Consider the following 17031-nt stretch of genomic DNA (forward strand, 5'->3'; position numbering starts at 1 on the left):
ATAATTAAAAGGTAATAGAGCAGGAAAACACTATGTCTAAGTCCTTTCCTGTTCTAAAAACACCTGCTACGTAGCAGTGAATTATGTGCATTATGAAGAAAGCTCAGCCCAAATTCTGAATTTCCTGTCTTTTACACTATGTATACAAATTGGATTTGTATCTTAACCCTGTGGTTCATTTCTGTTTATCAGCTTTGGCACGTGCAATTGACTGAGACAACATAAATAGCTGGGTCTTTGTATCTTGTAAGCAAACAACTATTTGTGGAAGTGGTTTGGACAGATTCATAACCAGCTCTCTTGGAGCCTGTGCAAAATCAGCAGCTCCTACCTGGATGTAAGAACTCTCCTCTTTGGAGTTTTTACCATCCCTTCCTTAGTTTGCCTGTTTTTTTCTTAAAGGTGGTCATAAAATTCTGCAGATTTGGTACTTTTAGAATGATCCATATTTTTCACTTCCATACTTTTAGGACTCAAAGAGCTTGGAGCACTTTGCTGTTAAATATCAGTCTGACCATATTCCCACTGAGGTCAACTGCCTAAGGGCCTTTCCATCCTCTGTGTCCTCTGTTTCAGAGGGGTTTGAAGCTGTATTGGGTGCGTCTCTCTGGTTATGCGTAAGAGGTAGTACAAGTATTCTTCATTCGGAAGTCTTGTGATGCCAGCGTGTCAAGGGCATTGCAGATTTAGAAGGGAAGTAGCTACGGTTCAGTGGAAGTTAAGCCTGCTTGGGCTGCTGAGTCATGAAAGTAGCTATTGGAAGTTAGACCAGACCCCCAAACTGCTCAAAACTGGGGCAAAAACCTTTCAAATTCCAGTTGCAAGTCGTCTTTGTCTCAACTTCTCTTCTGCTGAGCTTTCCATTTGCTGTTTTCCATAAGGCAAAGCTCAGCATCTGCAGTAGACTCTAAAATGTTTCTATATTGAAGCTGCCAGTTATATCAGGAGAAGGGAGTCTTTTAACTGACACTCTTTTCTTAAAGGGCAAATATCTAAACAAATGCACAGGAGAAATGTTTTTCACACAGAATATCTTTCAATGATACAGCTTCAGAAGCAGCACAACAATAGCTCTTCAAAGTGTTTCACTGGCTTTTAAGATATTCTGCCCTTCAAGTCAGCAGGACTCAAATGTACTTGCATTGCAGTTAGAAAATTTACAGCATTTTGTTGCCTATGAAAATTTTGCTAAGATATCAGTGGGAAGAGAAGCAGACCCATTTCACTGATACACAGCTGACACTGACATCATGATATGTGTAATTTTTATTAGTGAAGTTTATAGGAGTGCATGATTTTAAGACATGGCTTCATATCTCATAAATCATGTTTTGAAAAATGCAGTAGCTCTTGTGTTCTCCTACCTTCCAGTTTACAAAATATTTCAGCCACTTAATTCTCCACTCTAACTTCCACTGAGGAAAAAATAGAAAATATATTGAGTTAGTCATGATTACTCTCTCTTACCCCAATTGTGTACTATCTCCACTCAAGTCATATGCATCACTCCAGATTTCAAGGTGCTAGCAAAGATCTGCTTTGTTCAACGTAGTTTGTTTGTTTGTTTGTTTGCTTGCTTAGATGAAATGGCTGTTTTATATATTTCAACAATGAATGATTCCTTTAAGCTTTTTGAAGTGATTGGAAATCCTGCTTTTTCAGAGCACACTTTAGGCACTGAAGGTGGGATCCTCCTCACCAAACTTCAGATGCCTAAAAGTTGTGTCTATTCCCAGGGGAGCCTGAGGGCTCCTTCTGCAGACGGTGGAGAGGGATGTATGCAGGCTGTGGGTCACCCCAGCTGAAAATAATAGGTATCGAGGCTGGGTGGGGTAAGTGGGTATCTGGATATACTCACTATAGAGGGAACCAAGACAACTTGCTAAGCCTGGATATGCAACTTGGCAACAAATCCTTTAGATGTTTATTGTTGATTTGATTATTCTGAATTTTTGTATGTGGATTTGATATCAGTGGCAAAGCTGTATTCATGATACTACCAACTAGACTGAGGGCCAGCTTCAGAAGTTAAAAGCTGGTCTTATGCAAGATTTTTCCCCCCTTACCATTTTAAGTTTCTTCTCCAACCTTTTTTTTACATGATTCTTAAAATACTGCTTAAAAGACATCATAGATCCCCCCCGAGAAGAGAGAGAATGGAGGAAGGCTATTGCCACAGTGGGTTTCCATTACTGAAATTAATTCCTCTCTCATAGGAATTTAGATCTATGATTTATGATAACCACCAATTTCTCACTGCAGGCAAAGTGAGAGGAAATGACTCAGCCTGGACAGACATCATGAATCTAATTTTTTTCCCTAATGGCTGACATAATCTAGTGTGCTGCTCCCAGACGTGTCATTGGAGATTCATATCCAGCCGAAGGGCCTCACAATCAAGGCGGAAGATTTTGTTACTTTCATGTATTGTGTGATCTGTAATTGTTTGAAATTGCATCCTGCCTCATTCATTGCAATTTCTTTTACATCAATTGTACAGCAAAATAGTGAGGAAAACAAAGCAAGAGAGAGAAAAGCAGTGTTGCGCTTACTCCTTGAGAAAAAATTTTCCTGACATAACATTAGGGTCCAGCTGGTGCTTATTAAACTCGGTTCTGAGATGAAACATCCTTCCTTCTGTCTCTCCTTCCGATAGAAATCTCACAACCCACCTGACTTCACAAGTTCTATCTTTCACATATTGTTCTGGAATTTCATATTCTAGTTTCTATCACTGACGCCGAATTTTGTGAGTGGCCTTCTGCTGAAAGACCAGAGAAGAAATCATGTTAAATGGTTCAGCTAAAATATTTTAGCCCGCATTCCAAGGAACTAGGAGAGTGTATCCATGTCTCAGGAGAGGAGGCAGCACCTAGCTGATAGGAAGTTAGGTTTTGAAAAGTCTTGCAGTTACAAACAGGAGTTTGAATACATCCTAATAAGTTGCTTCCAAAACATAGATGGATAATAGATCTTCTTCTGAAATATAAAAGTATTCTTATATATTTCCGATATGATCCTCTGATATGACCTCATTTAACATACAACAAAGCAGAAGGAAAACAAACACGAAGACAGGGGTAAGCAAGGGTTCTCAGCACACATTCACCAAAGGTAAACCCTCTTTCCACAGGGCTGCTGCGTGAATGCCCACTGAATCTAACAGCATGCACACATGAAAATGGTCTGTTTGCCTCAAAATGACCTCTAAAGATGTCTAACTAAATAGTTATATATTCATATACCTGATGATGCTGAGCATGCTCAGCTTCCTTTAAGTCACCTACAGTTTATTGTGGCTGTTTTGATCCCATTAAAAAAAGCATAAAGCAAGAAGGGAGGAGTAGTTCCATATGTCAGTACTGGTCTGTGCAGTCAATGTGCACTTCCAGGTAAAAGCCAGGCAAGATGTAGTATGTGTTTTTGATAATACTTTAAAAAGGCAAAGCAAAATCATAGAAGGTCAACAGAATAAGTCCATTCAGTATTATTTTCCAGTAACTCCATAATCTTGAGTTCTATACTTTGTTCTATTTAGCTTGTCTTTTATACTCAACATAAAACTTTCATTACCATCCTCACTACACAGTTTTAAAGCCACATTTTTATTCTCCATTTCTACTCCTGAATATAATTGTTTTAATCATACTTTCTGACAAGCTCTCACTGAGCTTGTACAGTAAAGGCAAATTATCGCACTGGATGCATACACTTACTCAGTTAAAATTATTTTTCTAAAGTATTCCATGGTAAATTTCTAAACTGCAGCTGCCAGTCTGCGAGTTATTCAGTGTCTCTGAAGCACAATTGGAGAAATTGCACCATTTGGGGTATATAAGACATACTTTTGCAAGTGCTCTAAGGCAATGAACTGGCAAAGCACACAGCACGTGGCTTGAAGGTTCTAGCCAATAAAGCATAGCTCTTCTTTGGAGGCTTCGTGTTCCACTAAAACTTACTAAAGGGATTGAAATAAATATCTATAAGGCAACTGTTGAAGTGTCTTTTCATACAAACTGGATCCATAAAAGCAGGGCAATACAGGATAGATGGGGGCATATCATGCTATTGAACAAGTTCAATTCTTCATCATCTCCAAGGTTGAGTTTTTCTAACAAACTGGCAGTGAGTTCCCCTTTCCCATGTTTGGACATATCTGTCAAAGCCTCATAGGCATAAGTAAATGGTATTTCAATGAATGGTCCCACAAAGGGACTGAAGGGAATTGCTTTATCTATGGTTTGACCTTGGAATCCTGTGACTATTTTCCAGTAGTATGTCCTACCCCTTGCTACTCCCTATTTCCTATTATTATAAAATAGTTTGCATTTCTTTAAATAGAATGAGAATCTGTTACTGGTTTAACATCTCCTCTCTAGTTCCTCAGGTCTGACTGCAAGCAACCAAAGATTCTGTAAGTCCTGTTCGTCCTACTGCTCCATCCTAGGTGATACACACACTGTTCCACCAGTTTTATCACAGACCAGAGGACTCATCGGGCAGAACTGTGATTCAGGGCTATCTTCCCCAGTAAGTGTTTGTTTTACCAGTCTGATTGTGAGTTTATAGAACAGAGACGCTAAGAATAACTAAGGCTGAAATCACTTCCTCAGATTTGAAACTGGTTATGTTTTGCGTCCCTTTATCTTCCAAAACTTGATCAGATTATGAACACGATCATATGACATGGTGTCGGCAGTGGCAAGGAGCTTGATTCAATGGCCCAGGAAGCCTTTGAGCACTGTGCCCTTAGCTGGATGCAACTGGCAAGTATATAAGTCCTGAAGTTGCTGTGTACGTTTGTTATAAAATACCATTACCAGTACTGCTATGACAGGTAACAATAAGGTTATTCTGTGCCTTTACGAACACAAAGCTCTCCTGCGCTTGAGTCAGTACACACAAGCTATTGTGAAACCAGAATGTAAACTACCCCTAACCTGCAAAGCCTGGCAACGCTTCCCAGCTCTGTGTTTGTGTGACTGGAGGCGGTGAGCCAGGGGTGGGTGCTCCATCTCTCCTCTGCCTGCAGCTCAACCACTGTGCTTTGCACCGAAAGGAATGCTGCAAATGTGAGCAGATGGTAACCTGCAACACACTGAGAGCTTCCTCCGCTGTAAGCAACCATGGGGCCAGGTCTGTTGGGCATGAAACAAGCCACACCTTTTCCACAAACTGCAGGCAGAACTAGAGTGTTTGCTTCTTCCTCCCTTCTGTAAGACTGATGCCCTGGAAATTACAGAACAGGTTTTAGTGGGAAGGCAAAATGGGCAGAAACCGCACGTTCTTGACTAAAGTGGCAGATTTTCTGTGTTTAGATTTCATGCCTGAATTTCATTCAGGATATTTTGTATGCAAGTTTGTCCATAAATTTGTGTTTACATGCATATGCATACACAAATGTGTGCCATTATATCCTCACTTCTATACATCATTTTGCTGTTCACCAGATGGTATTAAGGCAGAAAACATTGTGCAAACATGTATGATTATTATTTCTACTGGGGTAAGGCCAGAAATATGAAAAAATGTATTGCCAGAAACTGGAAAACCTTAACCAATTTTTTTTTTCTTTCTTTTGCTTCTTTAAGCTTCCTTCTGATTCTTTCAAGTATCTCAGCTGGCGTGACTTAGAGGAACATGATGTTCGAGGAAATCAGCTCCGTTGTCCCCGAGTAAGAGAAGGTAAAGATGAAAAAGACATGTTCATGTTAAGCCTTACTCTATTTATCTAACAGTATGTTGTTAAATGTTAGAGATGAAATCAGTTTGCCGTTGTTTTGAAAAGGGACAGGGTTTCATCCCATATTGCAGATATTTACTTTGTTTAATTGCTAAGAAAATACCCTTAAGCCAAAACTGTCATTTTTAAATTTTTACCATTAATGTGGTGTTTATTATCTCTCTCAAAAGTTCATTAACATTTAAATAATGTTCAGAATACTATACACATATGCCAACTAAGAAACTGAGAGTGAAATCCAGTCCTGCAAACAATATACACACATTTTATTTTAAGCCTGGATTGGCCCAAGAATAGCCTATAGGACTACTCAAGAATGTGGAATGAAAGACAGTTTAAAATAAGGTATTTGCATGTTTGGGACTAAATGAAGAAAAAATCCCGCATTGTCCTTGCTTCAGCTAGGAATTTAAATATGTGCATAGCTCTAAGCATTTCAATAGATCCATTGACCTTAAGTCCTCAGTAAGTGTTGTTTTAAATAGCCGTACTCAAAAAGTCATTCCTATTAAGCCCAGTTGCAGCTTTTGTCAATGGCTCAGGAATTACAAACACATCCCTTTCTCAGGACAATGAAAGGATAAGTACATATCTGTTGTATAATCTTACTTATAGCATATGAAAAAATATACAGAAACAATATTTTAAAGCTGAGAATCTTAGGCCCTACCACTTAAAAAAAGCTTTTATTCTGAGTCCTAGAGGAAATGTCACTTACTAACCATGTGCCAAATCATTATAACCTTAGATTGTTTGCTGAATTATGGGCCCAGAAAAGGTAGAAAATCTTCACATTAATTTACCTTATAGAAGCATGGAAATCTATGCAACTAAAATATATATATATTTCTTCATTTCAGATATCTTCCCAGCCATATATATAATCTTTCAGCAAGTAACTAAATGCCGGTTCCATATCACATCCATTATTGTAAATCTTTTTTCTGAGCAGGGCCTTCAGAAGAAGAGCTATTTTTCAGAGGAGAAGAACATACTTTGAAAAAAAGAAAAGAAGTAACTGAAACAGAGAAATGGCAAAAGAAACTGCAAGAGAACTGGGAAAACTGTGCTGTAAAACTTTTGTTAACTCTTCTCATTAACTCTTTGCTTTGTAAATAAGCCGAATATATACTGCAGGGGTGGCTCCTGACAGCAGTTTTCAAGCTGAAGTTGGCACCATGACATTATAAAACAGAATGTTTTTACAAGCCCTGTACAAAGAATAAACTTTTGTCTTGTGATACAGTTTCATTTGTGCTTGGGCATATAAGAACTAGTGAAGTTACTTGCCTGCTTAGTGCCTTCCTCAAAGAAATCGGTGATAAGTGGATGGTTAGGGAATGGCTTGGTTTCATTTTAGCTCTTCCACTCTCTCCTCATACCAGCTTGAGCAGTTCTGTTAGTTTTGGCTGGAGGAATGACATTACTGCTGGTTCTGGTAAGCAATAACTTATGACCTCCCTAAGATCAAGGAAGAAGCAAGGTAGTAACTTTGGAGTACTGGATTTCAATGTTAGACGGATCTGTCTCTCCCTTTGCATAAATACACAATACAGACTGGGGGAAAACCAGTGTCTGGCTGCTGCATGCAGTGCCTAACCAAGGGCACTTCTGTTGCAGAGTTCAGAGGCCAAATCAATAAGCCACAACCACTTAGTACTTCATTCTCCAGCCAGAGCACACACACAGGAGTCCCCAGTCAAAGAGTAAGGCAGGCCTGGAAGTAAGATTCACATGCTTAAGGGATGGGTTCAGGCATAAAAGACTGTGTGACAAAAATGTAAAAGTAATGGTGAAGGAAAGAAAACAAAAGGTGACAGGAAAGACTCTGTTGAAAAGCAGAGGAAAAAAAGGAGACCAGTGCTAAGATGTCTATAGAGAAAAATAGAATAACACTCCCAGATACAGCTTCACACAAATAATTGCTGATTGAATAGAAAAAGACCAGCTTTTTCTGCTGTAACGCTTCAGATTAACCTTATTTTTGTAGAAATAGGCAGTGCATTGCTACATTTGTAAGGTGAATTTGACATGACTGTTTTTAAGTGGATATAAGAGCTGCATAATAAAATAGATTCATCTTTTAACTAGTTGTGACATAGAAAAGATTTAATAATATAGTCACTAGAATGCAAGAAAAAAATTAATTGGTTTCTTTTATTTTTCCCTCCCCAGGAACTGAACCTCTCATTTCAGGACCTGGGAGATCTTTACCAGGTAGAAAACTTCAATAACATTCTCCGAAGATTAATTCGGGTGGAAAAACTTTGGTTGGTGGACAATTCTTTGACAGACCTCAGTGCCATAAGGCTGCCAAGGTAGACAAAAAAAAGTCCTATTTCTATTCTTATCCACTATCATAGAAATCAAAGCTGTTACTTACTTAAGTAGCATCTGGAGCAGACCCCTGGGAACTGCCAAAATATGATATTGTTTTGGTATTATACAGAGACTGTCATTATACTGCTATTCTGAGTTCATGTCATCCCTAAGTTGAAAAATATTCAGTAAGATAGACAGATCATGTCGCCTTTATTCTCAGTGTTTCATGCATCTCATCGAGCTCAGTGATATTTTTGCTAAAAGGGAAAGTTGTTGAACACAGCTGAAGGAATGTGTACGCACAGATGGTGGAATATGATGCAAGCGGAGAGGCCAGGTGTGATCATCACAACTGTATTATTACAGTGTGCCTATTGCTACTGTGTTGTCTTATGACTGGATATATGGAAAGTTGTATTATTGAGAATGGGAGTGATGAAATATCCGTTGTACAATATAAGGAAAGCTGAGAGTCTAAATTGTAGGAGTCTGATCTTGCAGTCCTTGGTTAGGCAAAAATAACACAAGTGTGAAACTAGTGTGAAAACAGGTCCCCGGGAATCAAATTCTTGTATGTCTCATTGAAAACCCTAAGGTGCCATGACCTTAGTAGGTGAAGAGCCATCCTTATGTTGGTTTACAGGGATATACTATTGTAGCTGTGATCAGTGATGTCATTTGCTTTGTACTTTACAGATGCAAAGAACTAAATGTCAGTAAAAATCACTTTACATCCTTCAAACAGTTGCCAAAGATACCTCAGATCCAACACTTATCACTGGCCGAAAATAACATTATGACGCTAAGTGGAATATCAGCCTTGAGACATACTCCACTTGAATCCCTTATACTCAAGAGGAATCCCTGTGAGTTTCAAGAAAACTACAGGCAACTGTAAGTTTTACCATCTTGTGGTCAACAAAGTATACATAAAGAAATGTTTGTGGGGGAGCACAGAAGGAATAGGATCTCAAATACAACAAGCTCTCCCAGGCAGCCTTTTTGTTTTCTCTTAGTACCAACCATCATAAATGCTCCAGAAAAATGGGCTGGCAAGCTGATATCTGAGAATAGTCACAGAATATTCAGAAACTGCCTGGGAGTCTCTGTAATGACATGAATGTCAGTTCATGGACTCAACTAAGTCCATGAACCAAGTTTAGAGACATTGAGTAGGGCAGATAAATTAGATTCCCTTTTATTAATAGAAGTTACCTTTTACTAAAGGTAACTCATTACATCACTCATGGATTCTGAAAAGACTCTAAATTACATTATGTGTCAGAGACAGAATCAGAAGGAAGTGCTGAAAGATAGGAGAGAAGCAAGAGAAATCTATTACCTTAATTTGCTTTTCTGATACTCTCTTCTTCCCTCTCTGGCAGCCCTGTGGGAGTTACACTGCCTTGAGCTCCCCACTCAGGGTATGCATAGGTTGCAGACAGTACAGCGTAGCATAGATTTAACTGAGCTGCCTCAGGTATGGTCTATTCATGACAGAGTAGAGAACTCAGGGGAGGATAATTTATTCCAAGTTCCATGCATGTTTGGACACTCACATCCCTATTCCATTCTTCCCCAGCTCTGTTGACTCCAAATAGCCAGGAAACATTGCATACAGGTCAGAAAGGGGTACTAAGCATATTACTTCTGAACTCTTCAGAACTCTACATTGTTGGATGTTTTTCCCCACTAAAAACAGTCTAGTCTCCCATCTAAAGCAGGCATTGCTGATATTTCTCAGATAAGCCCATTCCTGCAGCATGTGTTTAAGAAGTCCTCTCTTCCTGGGAGGAAAAAAAAAAAGAGAAAGAATCTTTTTGATGAAAACCTTTCTGAGTTTCCAGTAGGCTTTTTTCTTCAGTCTAGTAGGCTTCTCTTTGACAGTGTGATGGTGATGCTTGTGCAGTTTAAACATGGATAGATAGATAGATAGATAGATATCAAAGTGAATGTTTTAAAAGTGAATTTGAAATAACGGATTTCATATTTTATTCATATATCAAAAGGCCCAGGAGAAGAAATGGTGATAAGCACCTTTTAACTTTTGTTAATTATGTTTATGCCCCCAAGCCTACCAGTTCTAAAGGCAATTAAATATAGATAACTCTGGTATTATTTTCACTGTGTTGGAAGACAGACAAAATGATTTTCAAGCAGAGGTGTAGCCCTGATTACATGCAGGGACTGGGCACCAGAGTGCAGGGGCACATGCGATAAGAAGTGAGCTGAGACCCTGTGCAATGCTTATCGGGGCTAAGACTCCATCAAACTCCTCTTCTGGAGAAGAAAACAGAAGTGTTAATGGCCAAGGTCACATATACTGATATGCTACTTAAAAGGAACCATATTTTAGGAGGTAGAGTAATTCATTTTGGAGCATTTGGCATCACGTCCACAGAACAGGGAGGGCTTCTCTTTTATGAGAGTAGCAAGAGTGCAAAAAATTATGCAGAGAGCCCAATTTCTCTATCACAGAAGGATAAAAGTTGAGCTAAGCTTCTTACAATTTGAATCTTTGCTTTTCAGCAGTCTAGGAAGTTCAGTCTGGGCTAACCCAGTGTCCTCTCTTTTTGTGTTAGACTTCTGGTTTGGTTCTCCTCTATTAAAAATGTGGATATCTGTAGTGTTTTACTGAGTCTGAGGATATAAAACTTGTACAACTGAGTGAAAAGTGAAAATCTTTCATTAGGTCTTTGATAGATTCTTTGATAAAGCTCTTAGATAAATTCTGCATCAAATTCCAAATTAAGATTTCCAATAACAAAAATGTATTTTGGGTATGTTTGAACCCACTGCTTGGTTTTTATCAATGTCTATTTTGAGCTCAACACTTTCCAGGAATACACACCTCTGATTTTTTATTCTTCTTTTGTCTCTCTTTAAGTGTATTCTCCAGTTTGCCAAACCTGAAAACACTGGATGGTGTCCCACAAATGCCAGAGGACTGTTCACCCCCAGAAATCAATTTTCTTTCCAAAATGTGTACTATACTGTAGCACTGTATTTTTGTATGATCACAGATATGCTGCAATCACCTTATTTAAAAGAATCGATACATTCGGTATATACAAATTACCATTTTTTTTCTGATGAAAGAGGTATTGAATCAGAAATATGGTAATTCTTTTGCATGTGCTTGCTGATACCACAGAATTCAAGTAAGTATGGATAAATGACATGTAAATAGGACATAATATGTATGCTGAGTGTCATGAATTTGGTGTATTAAAAATATCAGGTAACTTTCTTGTCTAGGATTCCTATGTAACTAATAACCCACAATTATTGACTCCCATTACATCCCCTTAAGACGTGTCCAACTTCAGACCACATGTCCATGTCAGGAAATGATGCAGGGATGCAAAAAAAACCCCAAAAACCTGAAGAAAAGAACAGGCTGTGCAGTTTCCTTCTCCATGTCCCATCAATGTGCTAGTGCTCTTTCATGGTTTTGTAGATAGGAAAGCCAGAGCCACTCAAATCATTCTGACCTTCTGAAATTCAAAAATAGTGCAGAAAGTTCATGTTTGGGAGTTTTGCTCATTGCATTTGGGATGGCTAGAGAGCACTGGGGAGAGGTAAATCATGAAGAAGAAAGACGTCTTTCAGCTGGTTGCTGGCACTGTTTAGGAAGGCCTTAGTGCTGCTTAAAGGGTCCTCAAACCAAGGCCACAAGGAAGAAAAAGAGCTGTGGAAGCTGAAAAAGGATTTGTAAAGGCTCCCCAGGAGACCTGAATGCAATTATCTTTGAGAGGTATCTGTCCCTTTTTGATTCATTTGCTGTCCAATTTTAGTAGCTTTTTTCCAGGCAGCTCTTGCTGGCACACAAATAGCTATGTCGCTAACAGTTTAGGAGACGAATGACAGTGTCTTGGAAAATGAAGACAATTAACAACATTGCCTAATTCCAGAGACAATCAATAATTCCTCTGATGTGTATTGGCTGTCTGAGCAGTTTGGTTCAGTTATACAAGGAGGACTAACGACTGCTCAGCCCTGCAGAACTCCACAGTACAATGACTTACCTGCAGAAGGGTTGTAGAAGCTCAGTATAATGTGATGTATTGGACTGGGACAAGAGAAATGATCAGCTTGAAAAGTTTCCTGGCTCCCCGTTATGAGTGTTCTTACCTATCCCAAAGGTTAGCAGTCACAGTACTTATCAAAATATTGCATGAACTACATCACAAGATCTTGAATGTATAGTGTATGTAGCTCAAAATATATTCTACAGCTGTGAAAGGAGAAAGACTATGGACCACTGCAAAGAGGGGTCAGGTTTAGGGCTTACACCCAGGAAATATTCTTGAGTGATCCATAGAAGCAGGCTGCTTCCTTCCCAGACACAGATGTTCACATGCTCACAGGATTCAATCACTATATCTAGGCAGTATAGCCTGTTCCAAAAAATGGGAAGAGACCAAGCTATGACAAACCTCTCCATAAATGTACTGCAGAATTGAAATGATACTGTTCAACATCAAAATGCAGCCAGCTTTTAGAGTCAGAGAAGAGATGTGGTTTAGACGGAAACAACAAGGCAACCAGAGGCTTGAAACAGAAAAAGCGGAACAGTATGTGCTATGCAGGGTGGCAAACTGGCCCAAAAGAACAGGAGTCTTTTACAAGGGAGGATAAGGGCAGAAAAGCTGAAAGCTTTCTGAGGGATGAGGCTAGTATTCTACTTCAGAGAGAGATATTAATACAGAAATAGTATATAAAAGTAATCCACAAAAAAGTGGAACTATTGTATTTGGGAATGGAAAAGGTAGAAACAAGGGTGAAATGTATTCTTCTCGATTGAGGAGGTATGTGAGAAAACACCATCTCAGAAGTAAGGCTGGGAACAAAAGTGGGAAGTAAACAGGATTTAAGAGTATTGACAGATGCAGCAAGTAGCTGAATACTGACTGTTGTGGGGCTGCTGCATGTAGAGGCTAGAAAGGGGAAGAGAAGTTAACAGAAGTTAAGTTTTCAGAAGTTAACAGACAATAGAGAGCATTCAAATCAGCAGTGTTCAAATCACAAGGAAAAGCACTTGGGGACTAGGCTGAACTTTTCTACTCTTTCCAGATTTGGCAAAATCATCCCAGAAGGTATCAGAACCAATGCCAGGGATTTGAGATGAAGTGCACTGAATTTCTTCACCTTGGCTCATCTCATTGGGATGCTTTTTAGGATATCCATTGCATTCTGTATGCAATACAGACCACCTGTTGTGCTTTCTGCTTCCCATTCCTACAGAGACAACATACTCAGCATTCATAAATCACATTTTTAGAAGTGTCTGGGAGCAGGAAAGGGAGTTCTGCAGTCCCCCTGCAGCATGATGGAGATGCTGATCACACCTTTCCTTAAAAATATTTTCCATGCTGAGAGATCAGAAAGTGTGACTGAGCTGGGAAATTCCCCTATCCTCTGGGCAGATATTTCAGTTGCAAGCTCCTAGTGAAGCCACCACCCGCTTCTCACATCTGTAGTTAGGAACTGGTTGATTCTCTCCTGAGCATACGCTCAGAGGCTCTGCTCTCATAGACCTGATTCCTGGGTAAATAACAAGGAAGGGGAATAGACTTTGATTTATTCTTTCCTGACAGAAAGTTGATTCTACTCTCATAATTTCTCCTTTCATTATCTTAATTCTCTGGCTTTGGAATCCCAGCAAAATATTAGGTAATATCTGGGGAGTCTTGCTGATTTTATTTAAAGTGCATCCAAGAGCAAGAATGTACTGGCAATGTTTTAGCCACTTTGTTGCAATGAGATTTAAATGAGATGTTCACTATCAGCCATGTCACATGGGAAACTGGCAAGAAAGAGCAATTAAGTTCTAGCTGTTTGCCTGGACAACAGCCATAAGACAGAGGTGGCGCAGTGGATTCATTTCAACATTACCACTCAACTGGAAACGCCAGCAGCAGGAATCTTTTGAAATGGGTCTCAAGTTCATGTCAAACCAGGGATAAATTAATGAACTTTTTGGTTTCAAAATTAGATTATTGCTATCTAACTTTCTTTTCCTGCCAAAATTACTTTCAGCTTCACTTCGACATTTGTTACGAAGGAAACTCCAAGCTTTTACCATTTCAGCTAGCCGGGCCTGGCACCCCTGAGAACGCACTGCACGCATTTTGTTAGGGCGCAGATAGGAAGAAGGAATCACCAAGCTTGTTATGTGGTTAAGAGGTTGTTTTGTTACTCTCTTATCTGAAAGATGGGGTTTTGTCCCAAGGCAGTATTGCAGTCATGAGAAACACCTGTCCAAAACCAAGAAAAGGAGGGCCTGAGGCAAATTACTCTTGAATTTTACTTCCTTGCTTTTCCACAGTTATGTTATGGAGCAGTCTAGTCTAAGCCTAATCTATGATTTTAGGAAAACCTGGAAGGAATAGAACAAAAGTAGAGCCTTTCTTTTGCTAGAGCTGTTGAGATTTCATCGATTGTGTTTGCACTCTGAAATCTAAAATCGTAACTACTACCTGTGACCTCAGTATCACAGTATCATTAAATCAACTGAGTATCTAGTTATTCACAAAGATACCTTCAAACCTGACATTTCATGAAAATCTACCAGAGCGTTTGCAAAGTCTTGCCTAACCTTACGCAACAGATCCAGGGCTGGCAGAGCTCAGAACTGAGCTCCCAAGTCTCATTCGGACTCTATTCATTTGTCGTTATGTCTAACTCTATCAATACAAAATAGAAAGTGAGCAATATCAAATCAAAAGACAGCTTCCTGAAAGCCACAGAAAGAAAACGAGACTTTCGCTTTTAATCAATCCATTCATTATTATCCCAGGAATTCCCAAACAGGATTTAAAGCATCTGAAATTATTCCAGGACATGAATCATGGAAGCAATCAAAGATGTAACAGAAATCATCAACTACTAATGAGCATTTCAAAGAAGGCCCCTTGCTCACATACACATTAACCTTGTAGAACATGAAGCATAAACCTGCTATATTCATATCAGTCCAACTTACAGCTCAGGAAATAAAGACTGAGCCAATATCCTTCTCCAGAACTGTGCATTGCAGCCACCAGTACTAGATGTGAGTGCAGGGAAGGGGGAGGCAGGGGCTCTCAAGTCTACCTTGCAAAAATGCTTTCTTTTAATTTCTTACACCAGGCTTCCAGAGGCTGAAGGAGAGTATCAGAGGAAAATCAGAGCTGATCAGTTAAGGCTGCAGGTTCAAAATCAGGAATGTTTATGCAAACAGCTCAAGCCCAGATTTACACACTGATAGAGTAAATAGCTAATCAACAACTTACAGTAAATATTCTGATTCCCTGCAGTTTAGCTTGATAATGCTGGAGTGCAAAATGGTTATAGGGACATGACAAGTGACCTCCTTAGGTCCTGGTCAACTCTAATTTCCCCTATAACCCTAAAAATTGCCTGGCGTGTACTTTGACTTGTACTGTGTGAAAGGATCTGGGTGAGCTGGCACGTCGTGGTGCTTGCTCCTGCATCACCGCAAAGCAAGAAACAGCTGACACAGAGATCTGTGCTCCGACAGCACGCTGGTGGCTTACTGCACGGCGGGCTCTGCTTTGGCTGCGGGTGAAGACAGTCTAGCTCTTCTTTATGGACAAACTTGCATGTTCCTGTGGCCAGGAAGGGGGTTCATTTTCTTTCTGTTTGTGGTATTTGTGCATTAGCGATGCCAGGAGAGTGATGCTTTCAACACTTGCTTATTCACTCACTTTTACAAGTGACTAAATGAGTCCTTCCCACGTTAAATTCAACAGCAAATCTTCCACTGATTTCAAAGCTGCAGAAGCACAACTTTGTGCTTCTGCATGGAAGGAAGGAAACCAGTCACGAATTAGGGATCAGGTTACAATAAAGACCACTTTGAGGCTGTTTACCTTTGAGAGGCAGACGCTCTCCCCTTTCCTTTGAGAACCCCTTTCTGAAGAACAGAGGATATTCATTTGTTTTACCATTTCCTTCCTGGCTGATTAAAATCAAATACTTGCTAGTCTATGTAAAGCAGCTTTCAATTGCTGCCACTTAGTGTTTGCCGTTCACTAAACAACCTTCAGCATTTATGGTGATTTCCTTGCTATCAGCACTAAAGGAAAAAATGAATTTAGTGAATGTATTGATTGATGTTTTGATCTATTTGGATACATGTATGAGACACACAGAGGCACATTGGCTGGAAGCCTGGGTGGAAATAAGCTATTAAGATGTCTCAGAGCATTCATTTTTCATTTGTAAGATATCATCCAGGATATATTTGCTTTGGAATTGCTAGGTACCACGCTACGTTGAAAGCACTGAAGATAAGGGAAGAAGGCCATAGACAACATATGCTTTGGATAAAAGCAGCTATAAAAATAAATGCAATGATCATAACAGGGACACGAGAAGCACTGACAGTGACAAATTGGGAATGACCAGAAAGTTCATGAATAGTCAAATGACATGAAACTGCACAGTCAGCCTTGGGGAGTGGAATACAAGCCAAGTTTTTTACTTTTCCACAGCAATCATTTTATTTTTATTATGTGTTAACATAATATATTTGCTGTTGCTACTCTATATAGTCTGTTTTCTTTATAACAGATTGTTATATTTACTCTTTTTGACCTGAACACTGAGCCAGTCTATGGATGCTCCTATTAAGAAGAACTGCTGATGAAGTCAGATGTTTCTTTGATTCAATTTTAATTTTCTGCATAAAATGTGCAAAGTTCCATTTTTCTGAACACAGGGAAAATCAAACAGGAGACTGCTCCGTGCTCAGGGATCCAGGCTCTTTTTCAGTCAGTACTTAGCTCTCACCTTTTCTCAGGATTATGCATCTCTGAGCTTTACTCTCTGGGGTTTTATCCTGCCTCTTTTTTTGCCTTAGCTCAGTTGCGCTGAGAACGTGTGGTTGCTAACAGCTTCATCGTGCTGGGCCAGTGCTCCCGGTGAGCACGAATCTCTAGCCCAAGAGGGTTCTGGCT

The 17031-nt window shown here is 39.5% G+C and overlaps 1 long non-coding RNA gene across 1 annotated transcript; it reads left to right on the forward strand.

The window, feature by feature from the left end:
• Positions 1 to 7730: 7730 nt before the first annotated feature.
• On the forward strand, positions 7731 to 10983 carry LOC106499604 (uncharacterized). Its single transcript, XR_010885097.1, has 3 exons — positions 7731 to 8061; positions 8762 to 8959; positions 10953 to 10983. It is a non-coding gene; the product is annotated as an uncharacterized lncRNA (long non-coding RNA).
• The last annotated feature ends 6048 nt before the right edge of the window (positions 10984 to 17031 follow it).

The sequence above is a fragment of the Apteryx mantelli genome, chromosome 9 (assembly GCF_036417845.1).
Source record: "Apteryx mantelli isolate bAptMan1 chromosome 9, bAptMan1.hap1, whole genome shotgun sequence".
In the NCBI taxonomy this organism is placed as follows: Eukaryota; Metazoa; Chordata; class Aves; order Apterygiformes; family Apterygidae; genus Apteryx; species Apteryx mantelli.